This window comes from Mustela lutreola, chromosome 4 (genome assembly GCF_030435805.1).
Source record: "Mustela lutreola isolate mMusLut2 chromosome 4, mMusLut2.pri, whole genome shotgun sequence".
Taxonomy (NCBI): domain Eukaryota; kingdom Metazoa; phylum Chordata; class Mammalia; order Carnivora; family Mustelidae; genus Mustela; species Mustela lutreola.
Window position 1 is genome coordinate 139,724,046 of NC_081293.1, and position 17,120 is coordinate 139,741,165.

The following is a 17,120-nucleotide window of genomic DNA, read 5'->3' on the forward strand; positions in this document are numbered from 1 at the left end:
CTCCTTTTTCCTATGCTCATTTGTTTTGTTTCTTAATTCCACATATGAATGAAATAATACAGTATTTGTCCTTTTCTGACTTATTTCACTTAGCATAATATTCTCTAGCTCCATCCATGTTGCTGCCAATGGCAAGTTTCATTATTTTTTATGGCTAAATAATATTACATTGTAGATATACACCACATCTTCACCCATTCATCAGACAATGGCCATTTGGGCTCTTGGCATAAACTGGCTACTGTAGATAATGCTGCTATAAACACTGGGGTTCATGTATCCCTTCACATTGGTATTTTTGTATTCGTTGGGCAAATATCTAGTAGTTCCATTGCTGCTTTGCAGTGCAGTTCTATTTTTAACTTCTTGAGGAACCTATACACTGTTTTCCAGAGTGGCATTCCCATCAACAGTGCAAGAGAGCTCCCCTTACTCCACATTTTTGAAGTAAGTTTAGAGGGAACATACCTCAACAAAATAAAGGTCATATAGGAAATAACATAGCTAGTGTCACCCTCAATGGGGAAAAACTGAGAGCCTTTTCTCTACAGTCAGGAACAAGACAGTGATGTCCACTCTCACCACTGCTACTTAACATAGCTCTGGAAGTCGTAGCCACAGCAGTCAAACAACAAAAAGAAATGAAAGTCATCCAAACCAGCAAGGAAGACATCAAACATTCCCTATCTGCAAATGACAGAATACCCCATAGAGAAAACTCAAAAGACTCCACCAAAAAACCACTAGAACTGATACATGAACTCAGTAAAGTTGCAGGATATGAATCAACATATAGAAATTTCTATACATCAATAATGTATAGAAGCAATAGAAAAAGAAATTAAGGAATCAATCCATTTACAATTGTACCAAAAAACACAAGATACCTAGGCATCAACCTAACCAAATAGGTGAAAGACCTGTATTCTGAAAAGTGTAAAACATTGATGAAAGAAATTGAAGATGACAGAAAGAAATGAAAAGGCATTCCATACACATGGCTTTGAAGAACAAATATTGTTAAAATGTCTTTACTACCCAAAACAATCTGCATATTTAATATAATCCTTATCAAAATACTGCCAGCATTCTTCACAGAACTAGAGCAAATAATCCTAAAATTTGTATGGAACCACAAAAGACCGTAAATAACAAAGCAAAGCAAAGTTGAAAAAGTTTGAAAAAGCAAAGCAAAGTTGGAGGCATCACAATTCCAGACTTCAAGTTATATTCCACAGATGTAGTGATTTTAAAAAACAACATGGTACATACACATAGATCACTGGAACAGAACAGAAAGCTTAGAAATGAACCCACAATTATATGGTCAGTTAATCTTTGACAAAGTAGAGAAGAATATCCAATGGGGAGCAGGGGAGGGTGGAGAACCAGTCTTTGACAAACAGTGTTGGGAAAACCAGACAAAAGAATGAAACTGTACCATTTTCTTACAACACACACAAAAATAAACTCAAAAAGGATTGAGACCTAAATGTGAGACTTGAAACCATAAAAGCCCTAGAGGAGAACACAGAGAGTAACTTCTTTGACAATGGCCATAGCAACTTATTACTAGAGAGGTCTCATGAGGCAAAGGAAAGGAAAACAAAGATAAACTACTAGGAGTTCATCAAGATAAAAAGCTTCTGCACAGCAAAGGAAATAATTACCAAAAGTAAAAGGTAACCTACAAAATGGGAGAAGAGTTATGCAAATGACATACCTTATAAAGGGCTAGTATCCAAAATATATAAAGAACTTAAAAAACTCAACACCCCCAAAATGAATAATCCAGTCAAAAAATGGGCCAAAGAAATGAACACAATTTTCTCCAAAGAAGACATCCAGTTGGCCAACAGACACATGAAAAGATGCTCAACATCATTCAGCATCAGGGAAAAGCAAATCAAAACTACAATGAGATATCATCTCACACCTGTCAGAATGGCTAATATCAATGATACATGAAGCTGGGGTTTTATCCTCAAACTAAAAACAACAAAAAATTACAACAGTTATAAATTTGGCACTTAAAATATTTTATTGGACTTTTTATACAGATTTAGGTACTACTGTAAATGTGTATATTTTAACTAATTGATGAAAACTAATATTTTATTACAGAAATCTTAGAAACAAAGTGTCAAATTATTTCAAGTCTGCCTGTTATTGCTGAGTAAGGAAAAGACATACCAAAACCAATCCCCCACAACTTTGAGGAATTTAACACTACATAACTATTAAGTTTGGAAATTACCTTAGAAAAGAAGTGATAAAGATATTAAGCTCTTATAAACCAAACTTTAGCCCAAACTCTGGGCTTATATCTAAGTTTATTAAAAAAAAAAAAAAAGTTATGATAGTTACTTGAAAACCCATGGTTTGCCAACACCAAATTAGGGAAATGTCCCATTTTATACATTTTCAGAATATCCTTTTGTTTCTCACATTATAGTTTTCACAATTTCAACTAACTGATTGAATAACTGTTTGCCTATCATATTAGACTGACTTTCTGGCCCCTGATGTACAGAACTTTGCCTGTCTTCTGCTACCTGTTTGATCCTGTCTTAATTTTCCATGGCTGGCTTTTGAACGAATTTCACCATCTATTCTTTTTTTAAAGATTTTACTTATTTATTTGACAGACAGATCACAAGTAGGCAGAGAAGCAGGCAGAGAGAAAGGGGAAAGCAGGCTCTCTGCCGAGCAGAGAGCCCAATGCAGGGCTCGATCCCAGGACCCTGAGATCATGACCTGAGCCGAAGGCCGAGGCTTAACCCACTGAGCCACCCAGGCGCCCCTCAGCAACTATTCTGCTCAGAAAAGAGAAAATTTAATTTCTAGATCTTAATATTCAAAACATTAGATAACTGATATCAATGCCAGTAGAAAAAGAAACTGAGTTCAAGAAAACTCCTATACTATTTCATATACAATAACAATGAGCATACATTTCTAAAGTTTAGACAACTGGTAAAAACATACATTCTAAGAACAAATACAATTCCATTCCATTCCAAAAATATTATCATAGATTCCCTATTAACCAGCTATTCATAGATAACACAGTAGTGTTTATTTTATTTCAAGTATATTTACAATGAGAACCAGAAGATAAGACATCCCAAGAAAATTCCATGGAGATTGACAAAAATACTCACTAGGAAAGGCAAAATAAAATGCATGAAGGCACCAGTGAAAGTAGAGGTGGCAATATAATCACAATTGAACCTAAAAAAACCCTCACTTTGCAGACTTTAACTGCTGTCTTATCTTTTCACTGCACCTTGGGTATTGCATGTGTGTCCAATTAACAGACCTCTTGAAAAAAATAAAGCAGATCTTTACCATTGTACACCTGATGAAGGGCTGTTTACTTCTGTCCTCTGAGCATTCTTAAAATAATCACCCACTGAACACAAAGGGGATACATCTAAAACTGCTCTTGATAGCTAAGAATTGTTAGCCCAATTAGCTACCATGTTTCAAAGAAAACAAATGTTTCAACGTTTGATTCGAAAGCACAGTGTGCAAACTGTATCAAGCAAACTATGAAGTCCTCTCCCAAGCACAATAGGAGAATGTGATATTTAACTCTTATGCCTTGGCATGAGTGTTAAATTTTAGCTCCGCATCTCAAATTACTAGGAGTGGGAAGGGGTGGTGTTGGAAAGGTGTTTTGTGTGTGTGTGTGTAAGGATGTTTGCTTTTTAACAAGAAAAGAATTTCTCTTACTTCGTTTATTGTTCTTGCTCATGATTATATAAAGGGAACTTGGAACATAATTGCACAAAACAAAGGATGGGTAGCTTTCTACTTAAGGTCTTAGATAATATCTCTTTATGAATGGAAATGCATTCCTGCATACAGATTTGTAGGATTTGTGTTCAGTATCATGCAAAACACTGCTAGGATGTAGGTCAATAAATATATGTAGAACACTTAGCTTGAGAGATTTTATGTAAATTGAGAAATACTAGATATCGTATTCCACTAAAAAAAAGTTAAAGCAACTGTTTGCATGCTCAAAATATTTATGTAATTGATAGACTCACAATACAAATATTTTCACTTGAAACTGATGCAGAATTATGTTCTGTAAAAACAAATTTAAATGAATGCTACTTGGCTTAGTTTTTCATAGGATAGTGCTTTAAATAAAATTGTTAACTAACTTTCCAAAAATGTTGATAAAACAATGAATTTATTTTTATTCCTGCTAAGTAGGTTTTATTTTTAAAGATTTTATTTATTTATTTGACAGAGAGAGGGAGTGCAAGAGAGAGAGCACAAGCAGGGGGAGCCACAGGCAGAGGGAGAAGCAGGCTCCCCGCTGAGTAGGGAGCACAAGGCATGACTCCATCTTGGAACCCCGGGATCATGACCTGATCCAAAGGCAGATGCTTAACCAACTGAGCCACCCAGGTGCCCTAGGATTTTATTTTACTTCACATTTTAAAAAACATTCACTTCTTTTAAGGGTGCATGTGTGGTTCACTTGGTTAAGCGTCTATCTTTGGCTCAGATCATGATCCCGGAGTCCCAGGATGGAATCCTGCATCAGGCACCCACTCAGCAGATAATTTGCTTCTCCCTCAGACCCTCCCCGCTCTTGTGCTCTCTCTTTCTCTCCCACTGTCTGTCAAAAAAACAAAATCTTTTTTAAAAAAGATTTATTTGAGAAAGAGAGAGAGAGAGACAAAGAGAGTGTCCTCCACCAGCAGGGGGAGGGGTAGAGGAGAGAAGCAGACTCCTCATTGAGGGTGAAGTGAAAATGGGGCTCAACCTCAGGACCGTCAGATCATGGCATGAGCCAAAATCAAGAATCTGATGCTTAACCCGCTGAGCTACCCAGGTGTCCCTAAGCAGGATTTTATGACATGTTTATTTTCTTCATGTCATTCAAACCCCTCTATTTTAGTCTGCAAAAAAAGGCCTTTTAAAGTTAAAGTCAGTGTTTGGCCCACCATATTCAATACTACTTCTAAAACTACTATATATCAAGGGCATGAGAGCAATAAAGGTTGAGTCTATAAAAGGACACATTATTGACAGGTGGCTGAGCAATTGTTCCAAAGAGCCTTATAAAAGATAAACATAAAAGGAGCATGAGAAAATTATGCAAACTACTTTCTGCCCTTGTTGCTATAAAACTCTCAAATGAGGCAGTTTCTTGTTTGACTAAATATGTTTGCATCCTTCAAATGAGATAGTGTATTTTCCCTTCCGGATTTGGTGATGGAACAGCATGCCCTATTTTACCAAGATCAAGAAATGCACGCCCAGCTTAGTAACATACTGGATTCAAGGTCATGGATGTTCATAATTCACAGAATTCTTAAAAATTCTATTTGTTCTTACTCAAGCAGATCGGTATAGAAAAACTTAGAAATTACTGCTAATAGTAAAGATAATTTCTCATAAATTCCATGAAGTAGAGGTAACTAGTCACGTATTTGCTACTATCTTACTAGGCAATTAAAGACCTATTTAAATAAACTGGGCTCTTGCTATAAGTTATTTTATATTCTGTGCTTTTACTTCACTATATGTTATATAAATAATTCCATTTCAATAGATGTGAGGGAGGTCTCAGATACACACACACGCACACACACACACACAGATTGAACCTACTAATTAATCTTGTTTCTCATATTTACACACTTACACTATGGTTGCACAGTATGTTTTATCAGTGTACTGTGATTTATCTAACATATTCTATTTGTGGAAATTTAGAACTTTTTTCCAATTGTTTCAAATGCTATAAAGAATGTTATGGTAAACATCTATTGTTGTAATCAGGTACCAGTCAGGCAATTCAGTCAGTTTTGCAAATGTGCAAGTTTTTGATACACCTATTATTGCAGAAGTGCCTACCAAATGTATCTATTTACCTTCTCACCAGCAATTAATGAGTGTTTCTTGTTCCTGATACAGGGAAGTCTACAGTCTACAGTTTTTCCACATTTGGACTTCAACTGGGCGAATCTTACATACTTATTTCCTCAGAGGTTCCATCCTTTGACTCTTTAAACTCTAAAGATAGTGTCCTTTAAATCTAATCATCCGAGTCCTGTGGTTTCCAGAAAGATCTCACAGCTTTTGGACAATTGATATCCTTCCCCTTTTTCGGCACAGAAACACAATTCTGCTTATTTTGTACTCATTTGGTCATTTCAAAGACTTTTCATTGTGGATAACAGTAAACACATGGACTTAAGTGTCTTCAAATAGTTTCATAGATTGGTAATCCAAATTCCTGGCATACTGTGCCATTCAATATCATACTATTTAATTATAAATATGCTTTCTGCCTAGGAGATCCCTTTGTATAGATTATGAACACAGAACCAGTTTAATTTTTTTAAGAATTTGCTGACCTAAAAAAGGTGAAAATTTCCTTTTTAAAGGAAAACAAAAAGAGAGCTCATAGCTTCTTTGACTTGAGTTTTAATTTAATTTCATTTAATTTTAATTTAAAATATAACTCTCAAATGACAAATCAGTTTGGTGGATAAGAAGAGATCAGTGTGAAGTCAAGCTGAGCTTTCATCTTCAATAAGTAATTAAATTTTAATAAGAAATTATATAAGAATATAAAATTAAATGTACAAAATTAGAACAAGCTCTCTAAATCTGATGAGACAATGAATGAGGAATCAGCGATAGGACAGCTGATTTTACAGTTGCCAAATATAGTAATCTATATTCAGCCCCTATCATGTTTGATCTCTCTCAAGAAAATTACTTGCCTCTTTGGATCCTGGTTTCCTTCATTTGTAAAATACAGTATAAACCACGTCATTAACTTTCATCATCTTGTAACTCTACGTGAAACACAGAATAAGTTATCAATATTATGATGAGTATTCGTGATAAAGTTGTGAAGTGCTTTTTCCTCCCACAAAAAGACTCTCATTTTTATGTGACTTAATATTTTTAAGTCTGCATTCATCAGTGGTGGTTTCTTTAGGCTAGACTCCATTAAATTGGATAACTGGGTCAAAGGTACTGAGAATTTTAAGGTTTTTAAATACATGTTGCCCAATTGATTTTTCAGAGAAACGTGCAGAAATCTAAATCCTATCACAACACCCTTATCAGCACTGTTACTATTTTTGTGGTACTTTAACAAATACAAATCTGTTGTTGTTTTAATTGAATTCTTATTACATATGACCTTAAGCATAATTTTTTCCTCTTTAACTCATCCAATTAGTTTATTTTGCAGTGGTATTGTGGACTTTACTTTTGATCTTGATACATTTTGTTGATGACATTAACATCTTCTATGCCCTTTAAAAATGTAGAACTGTTCTCTTTCATATTTGTTTATTTACAATGTTTTTTGTATTTTTAGTATGCAAGCTTTTCACTAACACAATCTTATGTTTCTTCCATTGCTTTTAGGCTGGGAAGTATCTTCGGGCGCCTGGGTGGCTCAGTGCGTTAGGCTGAGAAGTATCTTCAAGTACAGAGATATAAACATTATCCATAAGATTTGATAAAAATTTCACTCTCTTTATATATATATAAATATATATATTTATATATTTAAATATATACACACACACACAAGCCCATTAGGAATTTTTTTTTAGTATGTTTAAAGGCAAACTACTGAACATTTTATTTTCTCCATAGTCAGGTAATTTTAGCAAGAATACACAAAACTATTACTTTGAGGTACTCACTACCATTGAAACATGGAAATGCGAACTGCTTCAATATTGCGCCCCCAGATTTTAATGTTATATTTCATTTTATTGCTGTACTTTATTTTATTGCTATAGTTTATTTGTACAGTATACAGTGTACTTACACATATGATCTCTGTTGATTTTCACATTGTGTTAGATATGAATAGTTTGTTGTACTATATAGTAGGCTCAATCTCTTAAGACTAGAGAAAAATATAAATCCCTAAATGTCCCAAATATTTCTACTGTGTTATAGGACAGGTAAACATTCCAAAAAAGAAAAGTTGTATTAGCTAAATGTGAACAATCCAGATAGGGAATTCATGTCGCCATAATGAAAAGTCCCTAATTTTTGAATAATATCACATTCAAATATTGATATGCCCAAACTAACTTTTTTAGAGAAAAGTATTCTTGAAGATTATAAACTTCAAAGTCAGTATTTCCCTTTCAAGCTTATAAAATTTGTTAGAACTTCCACTGCGACACAACAAGATGTTGCACCAACAGCATTACTATATATCAAAATTAAAGGAATTTGCTCTGTTGTACTGCCACTCTACAAAAAAATATTTTTTAAAAGATTTTATTTATTTATTTGAGAGACAGAGATTACAAGTAGGCAGAGAGGCAGGCAGAGAGAGAGGGGGAAGCAGGCTCCCCGCTAAGCAGAGAGCCCAATGTGGGGCTCAATCCCAGGACCCTGAAACCATGACCTGAGGCAAAAGCAGAGGCTTTAACCCACTGAGCCACCCAGGTGACCCTACAAAACAATATTTAACTCCACTCCCCATGTCCCCAAGATAACAAAAGCAACCTTGAGATTTGTGTTACATTCTGTTACACATGTAATTGGCAACAAAATATTTACAATATACAGATAGAAATTGTATAATATACAATTTTGTATAGTTTAGAAATATGTAAACTCAACACCCTTGAAGCTATGCTAACTCATTAATGTAGTCATTCACACCTTGCTTTAGAGAGAATGGATTGAAGGGAGCAACATCAAATTTACTCAGAGTATATGCTCTCATTGTGTGAAATAGGTTTTGCTGCCCCCCCCAAAAAAAGAAGAAAAAGAAAGAAATAGGCTCCACCTTATCACTGATATCAAAGCATGGCAATGCGAGCTATAAAATGATAACCTCAAAAATGTGAAATGCACAAAACCTTCTAACATACCGAACTATAGATGTTTGGTTACAATTGTCTTAAAATCAGCTACCTTTGGACAATGTGTATATTCCACATTGTCCAAGGGAGCTAAGTCAATAAGGCTTTTTGGAGATAAGGGATCCCATCTTTTAAATTTCTTAATTCATCTCAGAGAAGTCTGATATAAATAGTAAACGAAGTCTTCATACAGTCAATCAAATTTAAAAGCCTGCTGTCTTGTCTTAGATTATCTCCAAAACTAGAATGTAAAACAAAAGCTTGTATGCAAGTCATTTATTTTAGAAGTGATTCCACAGAGAAGTCCATATAGAAGAGATAGTTGCAAGGGAAGCCTAGGCAACATGTTTATATAATTTACTCAGTCTTCTGGATCCATATGGGCCTGATCCCAAATACTTCATTTCTGTTGTACATGGGATTTCTACTATGCACACCCAACCAGTTTATGTGATGAGTTTTAGGACAGCCAGCTCAGGATGGACAACTTCAGTCGGAGTCAACTTGTGTCCAACACACGATGTCTACTAGGACACAACAGCAAGCCAGGATCTGGGTGTGTGTGTTATGTAACTTTTTTTTTTTTTTTTCTCCAGAAGGTAGCTCTCTGTAGAAAGCATGGTCTTAACTCCCAAACCTTAGGTATCTATGCTGCAATTTTCCAGTTAGGGCTAGCCAGAGATTTCACACTGTCATTCTATCAGAAATTGGACTAATAACATCAGATCTTCTGGGCCATTATGCTAAGCTAAGCTTAGCAGCTTGTACCACAGCCTGGACCTGCTGCACAGAGGTCTCTACTGTAAGATCCATTCAAAACTGGCCATCCCCAACCATTAAATAGACTGTGGCAGTATTCCCAGTTATGATATATGCTGCTTTCAGAATGCAAAGAGGCTGTAGGAGCCAGCTTCCAAAGATAGCCCCAATGATCCCTGCTTCTTGGTATTCGTGCCTTCTTCTTCTTCTTCTTTTTTTTTTTTTTTTTTGCTTTTCAATTTTTTTTTTTTTCAATTTTGGTATTTGTGCCTTCTATCGTCCCCTCTAATACTGCATAGGGATGGCTTGTGGAACCACAAACATATTGCAGGAATACTGGTGGATGATGTACAAGTCTAGGTCAGAAAAAGATATTATGGCTTTTGACTTGCTTTCTTTTGATTAATTCTGGGAGAAGGCATCTATGAAAGCAGGAGGACAGCTGAGCAGCATTTTATAAAAGAACTGTGCTGTCCTGCCAACAGTCATGTGAGTTGAAGCCATAAATGCCTGAGAAGCAGATCCATCAGCAGAGGCCAAGCCGTCAGAAGACCGCAGGGCTGGCCAATGTCTTAACGGTAGCCTCACGAAAGACCTAGACTTAGAACTATCCAGCTAAACTGCTTCCAAACTTCTGGCATCTGGCACACGGCAATGGTGAGACAATAAATGTTTATTCGTTATAATCACCATTTTCAGGCAATTTGTTTTATAGCAACAATTACCTTACAGACTAGAACCTGGAAGAGGTATATTGCCACAGCAAAAATCTAAAATATGGGAGGGGTATGCTGGAGCAGCGCGGGACAAAGCTAGAAGGACAGTAAGGGAAATGTTAGTAAAAGCCAAAGGTTCACTGCAGAGACAGTTAAAAGGCAGCTTCGGGTGACTGCCAGGAAGGGCTTAGAAAGAAGTGAGGAGAGAATTATTGGAAACTGAGAGGAGTTCTTGTTACAGCATGGCAGAAAGATCAGCAGAACTGTCACCTAGAGTAATGAGTAAAGTAGAAGATATGTCTAAGGAACTGGATGATCTAAGATTTCTAGTCAATGTACGGAGGGTGCCACCTGGTCTTTCTCATTAGGGAATCTCTAATACTTGCTGCTTTTTGCTCATCCAATCCAACACACGTGTCATGGACGCAGGGCACCAGTGTGAGAGTCTGAGGAATGTTAAGACCATCAAGGTGCCCGCCAACTAAATTTTGACAAAAGGCAGAAGTGTTAATTTGGCTCCGAATGAGGGAGTGAATGCATCTGCTGTGCATTCTCAGGTAAAAAAAAAAAAAATACAAAAACACAAAAAATAAAACAAAACAAACAAAACCCCAGCTTTTAGTTCCTTTCGCTAATGGCATTTGAGGAAAAAAATGCCTTTGCTAGGTCAGTATCTCCATACCAAATGTCAAAAATGGTGTTGATTTGTCCTAGTTTAGATACCACATCTTCCATAACAGCTTTAGTTGGATCAAACCCTTGGTTAAGTGTACAGCGGCTTGCTTGCAGCTTCCAAGATTCACCCAGTTTTGTGTTCCTTTTCTTTCAGGGGCCATGTAGGTCAACTGGACAGGAATGTGGAATGAAACCACCTCTCCCACATCTTTTCGAATGTTTGATGTGGCACTCATTTCTGAAATTCCGCCAAGGACACTATGCTAGACCCTACCAGAAAATGCCTCACCATCAACAATTCACCTCCATGTACCAAAAAGTCAAGTCTTAGTAACTCTTGATAGTAAACTATGTTATGCCAACCTAGCGATGAGAAAGGCAAAGATTTATTCACTAGCCCCTCTTCCTCACCAGTCACAAATGCCCCATGATCATTAAGTTCTTCACAATTTTAAGTTGCACATGAACGACTGTGGAGAGGGTTTCTGCGGGCGTCCTGCACTATTACCTCAATGCAGCTCTGGGAAAGCAGGCTGCTCAGCCAGGGCCAAGTCTGCACCTGTGTGAAGCTGGCTAGACGTCTGCAAGATGAAGTCACAGGACAGACCAAGAGTGGGGATGGAGCCAAGAGGATCTGAAATGGCACATGGTAGCATCCCATGCCTAGCAAATCGTAAAGGGTCTCGTTCTGTTCTCCTTCTAAAAATGCCAAACCAAAGGCATCTATTTTTCCACAAACAATACACCTTTAGGACTAAATTGCTCAAGGCAGAAAACGTTCGAGTTTTTGTCATGTTCATTTATTCACTCAACAGATACTTAGTATGGGCATACAACGTGCTAGGTGATGTGATCGGCAAGGAAGAGAGAACATATTCAAATAAGAAAGCACTACAAAAGGTAGAAACAACCCAAATATCCATCGATGGGTAGATGGATAAACAAAATGTGGCATATCCATACTATTACTCAGCCTTAGAAGAAAAGGAAATTCTGATACAGACTATAACATGCAGGAACCTTGAAAACTAATGCCAGTGGGATGCCTGAGTAGCTCAGTCAGTTAAGTGTCTGCCTTCAGCGCCAGGCATGATCTCAGCGGGGGGCCTGCTTCTCCCTCTTCCCTTTGCCCCTCCCCCTGTTTGTGCTCACACACACTCTCCCTCTGACAAATAAGTAAAATCTTTAAAAAAAAAAAAAAAAAGGAGAACTTACACTAAGTAAAATATGCCAGACACAAAAGGACAAATATTGTATGACCCACTTATATGAGGTACCTAGAATGTTTAATAGAAACAAAAGGCAGCATGCTACCCGGGGCTGAGGGGGGCTGCGAAGAGGGGATTACTATTTGATAGGTAAAGAGTTTCAGTTTAGGATGACAAAAAAGTTCTGGAGATGGATCATGGGACGGTTGCACAATAACGTGACTATACTTAGTGTCACAGAATTGTTCTCTTGAAAGTGGTAAAATGGCCAATTTTATGTGTATGTCATGTGTCACAGGACAAAAAATTCTATACAACAATTTTTTATATTCACATCTACAATCCTCTGAAATGTAGAGAAACTTTCTAGATATAACAACATGGTTCTAAGGTTCTATAAAGTTACTGCCAAGTTCAAAGCCTTGGGGGAATTCTTAAATTCCTTAGGCTTAGAAGCAATTTATTTGAGCTCTTCAGGCAAAAACAGAAGGGTCAATTATAGATGTAATAGACTTTTCCTTGTTTTATTAAACAACGAAAAATGTAGCTCAGAGAGGCCTGTCACCATCATCTTGGGTCTTGTGTTTCACGTATCCAATAGGTAGTCACCGTTAGAAATAATATATTCCAAGCTTTTTTCTGATGATGTTACATTGTTAACTGCATATAACTGCATACCTCAACAACTGGACCAATAATGTGAGATTGTGGATACGATCCACACAAAATGGAAAAATAAAAATGAAGTGAAAGTAATAACCTTTTGAAGTTTGTACTGTTCTCATTACACATCTAGAAACATTTCATTCTCTGAGTCTTTAGAACATTTTTACCCATACTCTGACCAACAGATATATATGTGTCTATTACTTTTTATTACTTTTAAAGTTCATTTTCAGGTATTACATTTTAGTATTCTCTTGATAATAAACCACTCCTGGGTACTGGAGTGACTCAAGTGGCTTCATTACAGGTAATTTTTAAGGACAACAAATTCTTCTTTTTATTCTCTCTCTCTTTTTTTTTTTTTTTTTAACCTTCTTACTTAAAAAGACTGATGTTACAGAGTTAGGAAACTGAGAAGTACAACTTCTTCACAAGAGACTGTAAGCCTTCCTTCATGGTTACCCTAAATCAAGAGCCATATGTATGGTTGTATATTTTTATAATCTCCATATCATTTCTAACCCACTAAATGATGTAATTATATAGAGTTAGAAAAGAAGAAATTCAAATACCTCAAACATTAAATTTCCAGCACACTAATTGGTATGCATATGAATGTAAATGTAGATGCAAAGTATATGTAAATATTCGTGTTAAATACAAATGGTTTTTGCTACCAAAATACTTCATCTGAAAATGAATATTTCATCTGAAGCCAAGTTAATCTTTCCAACTTTTGTGAGTCCAAGGATCTTGAGTTTATGGCTAAAGGTAGTCACTAGCAATATTAGTGACTCAGAAATGCATATTAAATCTTAGACTGTTATTTCCATAATGGGTAAACATCAACTGAGTTTTGTCAAGTTAAACATAAACTCAAAATTATAAGATGCTGGGGCACCTGGGTGGCTCAGTGGGTTAAGCCGCTGCCTTCGGCTCGGGTCATGATCTCAGGGTCCTGGGATCGAGCCCCACATTGGGCTCTCTGCTCAGCAGGGAATCTTTTTCCTCCTCTCTCTCTGCCTGCCTCTCTACCTACTTGTGATCTCTCACTCTCTCTGTCAAATAAATAAATAAAATCTTAAAAAAAAAATTATAAGATGCTAAGAAAAACAACCAGCAGGTAATGAGTTAAAGATATGAATGTAGGGTCACCGGGGTGGCTCAGGGTCAGTTGATTAAGCTGCTGCCTTCAGCTCAGGTCATGATCCCAAGGTCCTGGGATCAAGCCCTGCATATGGCTCTGAGCTCAGTAGAGAACCTGCTTCTCCCTCTGCCTGCTGCTCTGCCTACTTGGGCGCTCACGTCTCTCTCTCTCTCTCTGTCAAATAAATAAATAAAATCTTAAAAAAAAAAAAAAAAAAAAGATACAGGGGCACCTGGGTGGCTCAGTGGGTTAAAGCCTCTGTCTTCAGCTCATGATCCCAGGGTCCTAGGGTCAAACCCCCACTGGGCTCTCTGCTCCGCAGGGAGCCTGCTTCTCCCTATCTGCCTGCCTCTCTGCCTACTTGTGGTCCCTACCTCTCTCTGTCAAATAAATAAATAAAATCTTTAAAAAAAAAAAAAGATACAAATGTAAATTGTTTCAATTTCTCAAAAAATGACGAAGAATATCTTAATTTCTCAGTAGGATCTGCCCAGTTTTGATAATAAAACATAACCCACAAACTTCACAACCTTCTTAAGAAATAGATTATTTGGGGCACCTGGGAGGCTCAGTCGTTAAGTGTCTGCCTTTGGCTCAGGTCATGACCCCAGGGTCCTGGGGTTGAGCCCCTCATTGAGCCCCGCATCAGGCCCCTGTGAAGCCTGCTTCTCCCTCTCTCACTCTCCTTGTTTGTCTTCCCTCTCTGTCTCTCTCTGTCAAATAAATGAATAAAATCTTTAACAACAACAAAAATAAATAGATTATTTGACTGGCATTTTTCATATAGTAATTTACTTTGGGAAATACAGCATATTTAAGAAAGCCCTAAATTAGCTCATAAAATGCAAAGCTGTAACTGGATTTGATCAATGGTGAGCATTTCTAACTCTACCGAAAAGACATGTCCTCTTTTAGGAAAATCAGGCAATCAGTTTTCTCTTTAAAGAAATGTCATCAATAAAGCAGTGTTGAGGGTACATGCAATTCTGTCAATTATTTTTTTTAAAAAGCTGTGGAAAGTACATCTTTAATAAAATTGCCTTTTAGTTTGAAACACTAAGGTCTTACTCAAAATTATGGAGTCAGAAATGAACATCAATTTTTGGATTTCTGTTTCTATGCACATTTGTTCTGTGTTTGGGTATAAATTTCTCCTTGGATACTAATTTTCCATGGCTGACAAATTTCACAAGTATTAAATAGCCATAACTTAAAAATCATATTATACTAATGGCAGTTTATGAAGCCAATCTCTACTTCAAGACACATCATTAGTTTCTTTGAAGACACGTGTTGATGTAATATTTCTTTTGCTTGATTAAAAATCACAGTAAGGATGCATTTTAAAAACATCAATTGAAATTACCTCAGGGCATCAATGCACATGGTCTCACCAAGTAAATGATTCCAAGAGTATGATAGCAAATCAGCTAAAGCAGATGGTTAGATGAGGAACAGGGAGGCTGATAACTGCACATTCATGGAAATTGTAAAATTTAAAACTGACGGACACCATAGTGATAAATAGTGCCACATTTTATAGCCAATATCTTGAGGCCATTAGACGTTAAATGCAGTTACTAACAAGCCAGAGGAAACCGGGTATCCTGACTTCCCAGCTCAGTACTCTCACATTCTACCTTAGGACACTGGTTCAGATGAGTAGCTCACCGTGGAACTGTATTTCTCAAATGTCAGTTAGTAAGTTATCAAAGTGATCCTAGGCTTCATAAGTAATTTACTAAATCACAAAGAAAATTTGTCATTGTCTTTGCACCTGTGATTTGTAAGGATACACAGAAACCACGTTAATGCAATCTTTCTTCCCCGTATGCCCTTTCAGCCTCGGATGGAACACTTCTGGTGATAAGAGGTTACTGTTCATTAAAATCGCCCATTCTGGTAAGGGACAGATTTATCTTGACATTTTCCCCCTATATGCCTATAAAACCTTCCTCTTTTAGAATTCTAATCTAACTTCTTCCTGATAGCTTTTCAAATATTTAAACTCCATGCTAATTTTTTTTTCTTATTCCAAATAATACTTTTGGTCTGATCACTATACATGTTGCTTTTTTGTGACACTGTTAATTATACGGTAATACAGAATATTACAGAATAATCTTGGAACTAGTAAAGAATATAAAAGAGTAGACAAATAATAAGTGAAATATCTGACCACATATCGTTTTTCTTATTGAGATAAAACAAAAAGGGCAAATAACTTGGTATCCATTTCGACATGATTGAGTCTCACTGTACGGTTCTTTAAATACTGTTAACTCATCTCACACACATTCTGTCAAGCTTCAGGCTTTTTTTTTTTTTCAGGATTTAATTTATTTATTTGAGAGAGAGAGAGAGAGATGGAGACAGAGAGACAGAGTACGTACAGGAGGAGAGGAAAAAGCAGGCTCCTCACTGAGCAGGGAGCCTGACTTGGGGCTCAAACCCAGGGTCCTAGGATCATGACCTGAGCTCAAGGCAGACACTTAACCAACTGAGTCACCCAGGTACCCCAAGGTTCAGGCTTTCTTGATTTATGCTGAGTTGTGTTACTTGCTATGGCTATTCTTTGGTAACTGCTTGGCCAACTCAGCCCCATAAGGACAAAGGCACGTACTGAAAATCCTGTGCCCCAAAATACCTATTTCTTCGATAAATCCTACCTAGAGGGTGAGTGGAGGAAGTAAACATATGTGTCTCATCTCTGAGCTCTTCCAGATGCCTTAATCAGCAACCCGCACTGACCCAGGTTTTTGAGATGCCATGCTTTCAGATATCACCCCCAAAATCTTTTATCTCAGAAGGCTGTAATTCCATGGCATGGTCCAGAATTGGTAACTTTTAGGTTACATTTGAAGATAAATGTTCATAATATGTATCTGTATTCTTTGACATGATTTGTATACAGTGCTATGAAGGAATAACAGCGAATGCACAACAAATGCTTTATGCATCTATATGCATCAATTTAGTATTCTTCTGGTGGAAAGAAATGAGAATTATTTAAATCAAAATTACTCTTGTAGATTTTGAAGCAATTCCAGTGCTAAAAATG

At 36.7% G+C, this 17,120-nt stretch overlaps 1 protein-coding gene across 1 annotated transcript in view; it reads right to left on the minus strand.

The window, feature by feature from the left end:
• THSD7A (thrombospondin type 1 domain containing 7A) overlaps positions 1–17,120 on the minus strand; it is a 467,710-nt gene that overhangs the window by 274,301 nt on the left and 176,289 nt on the right. The window lies entirely within an intron of this gene.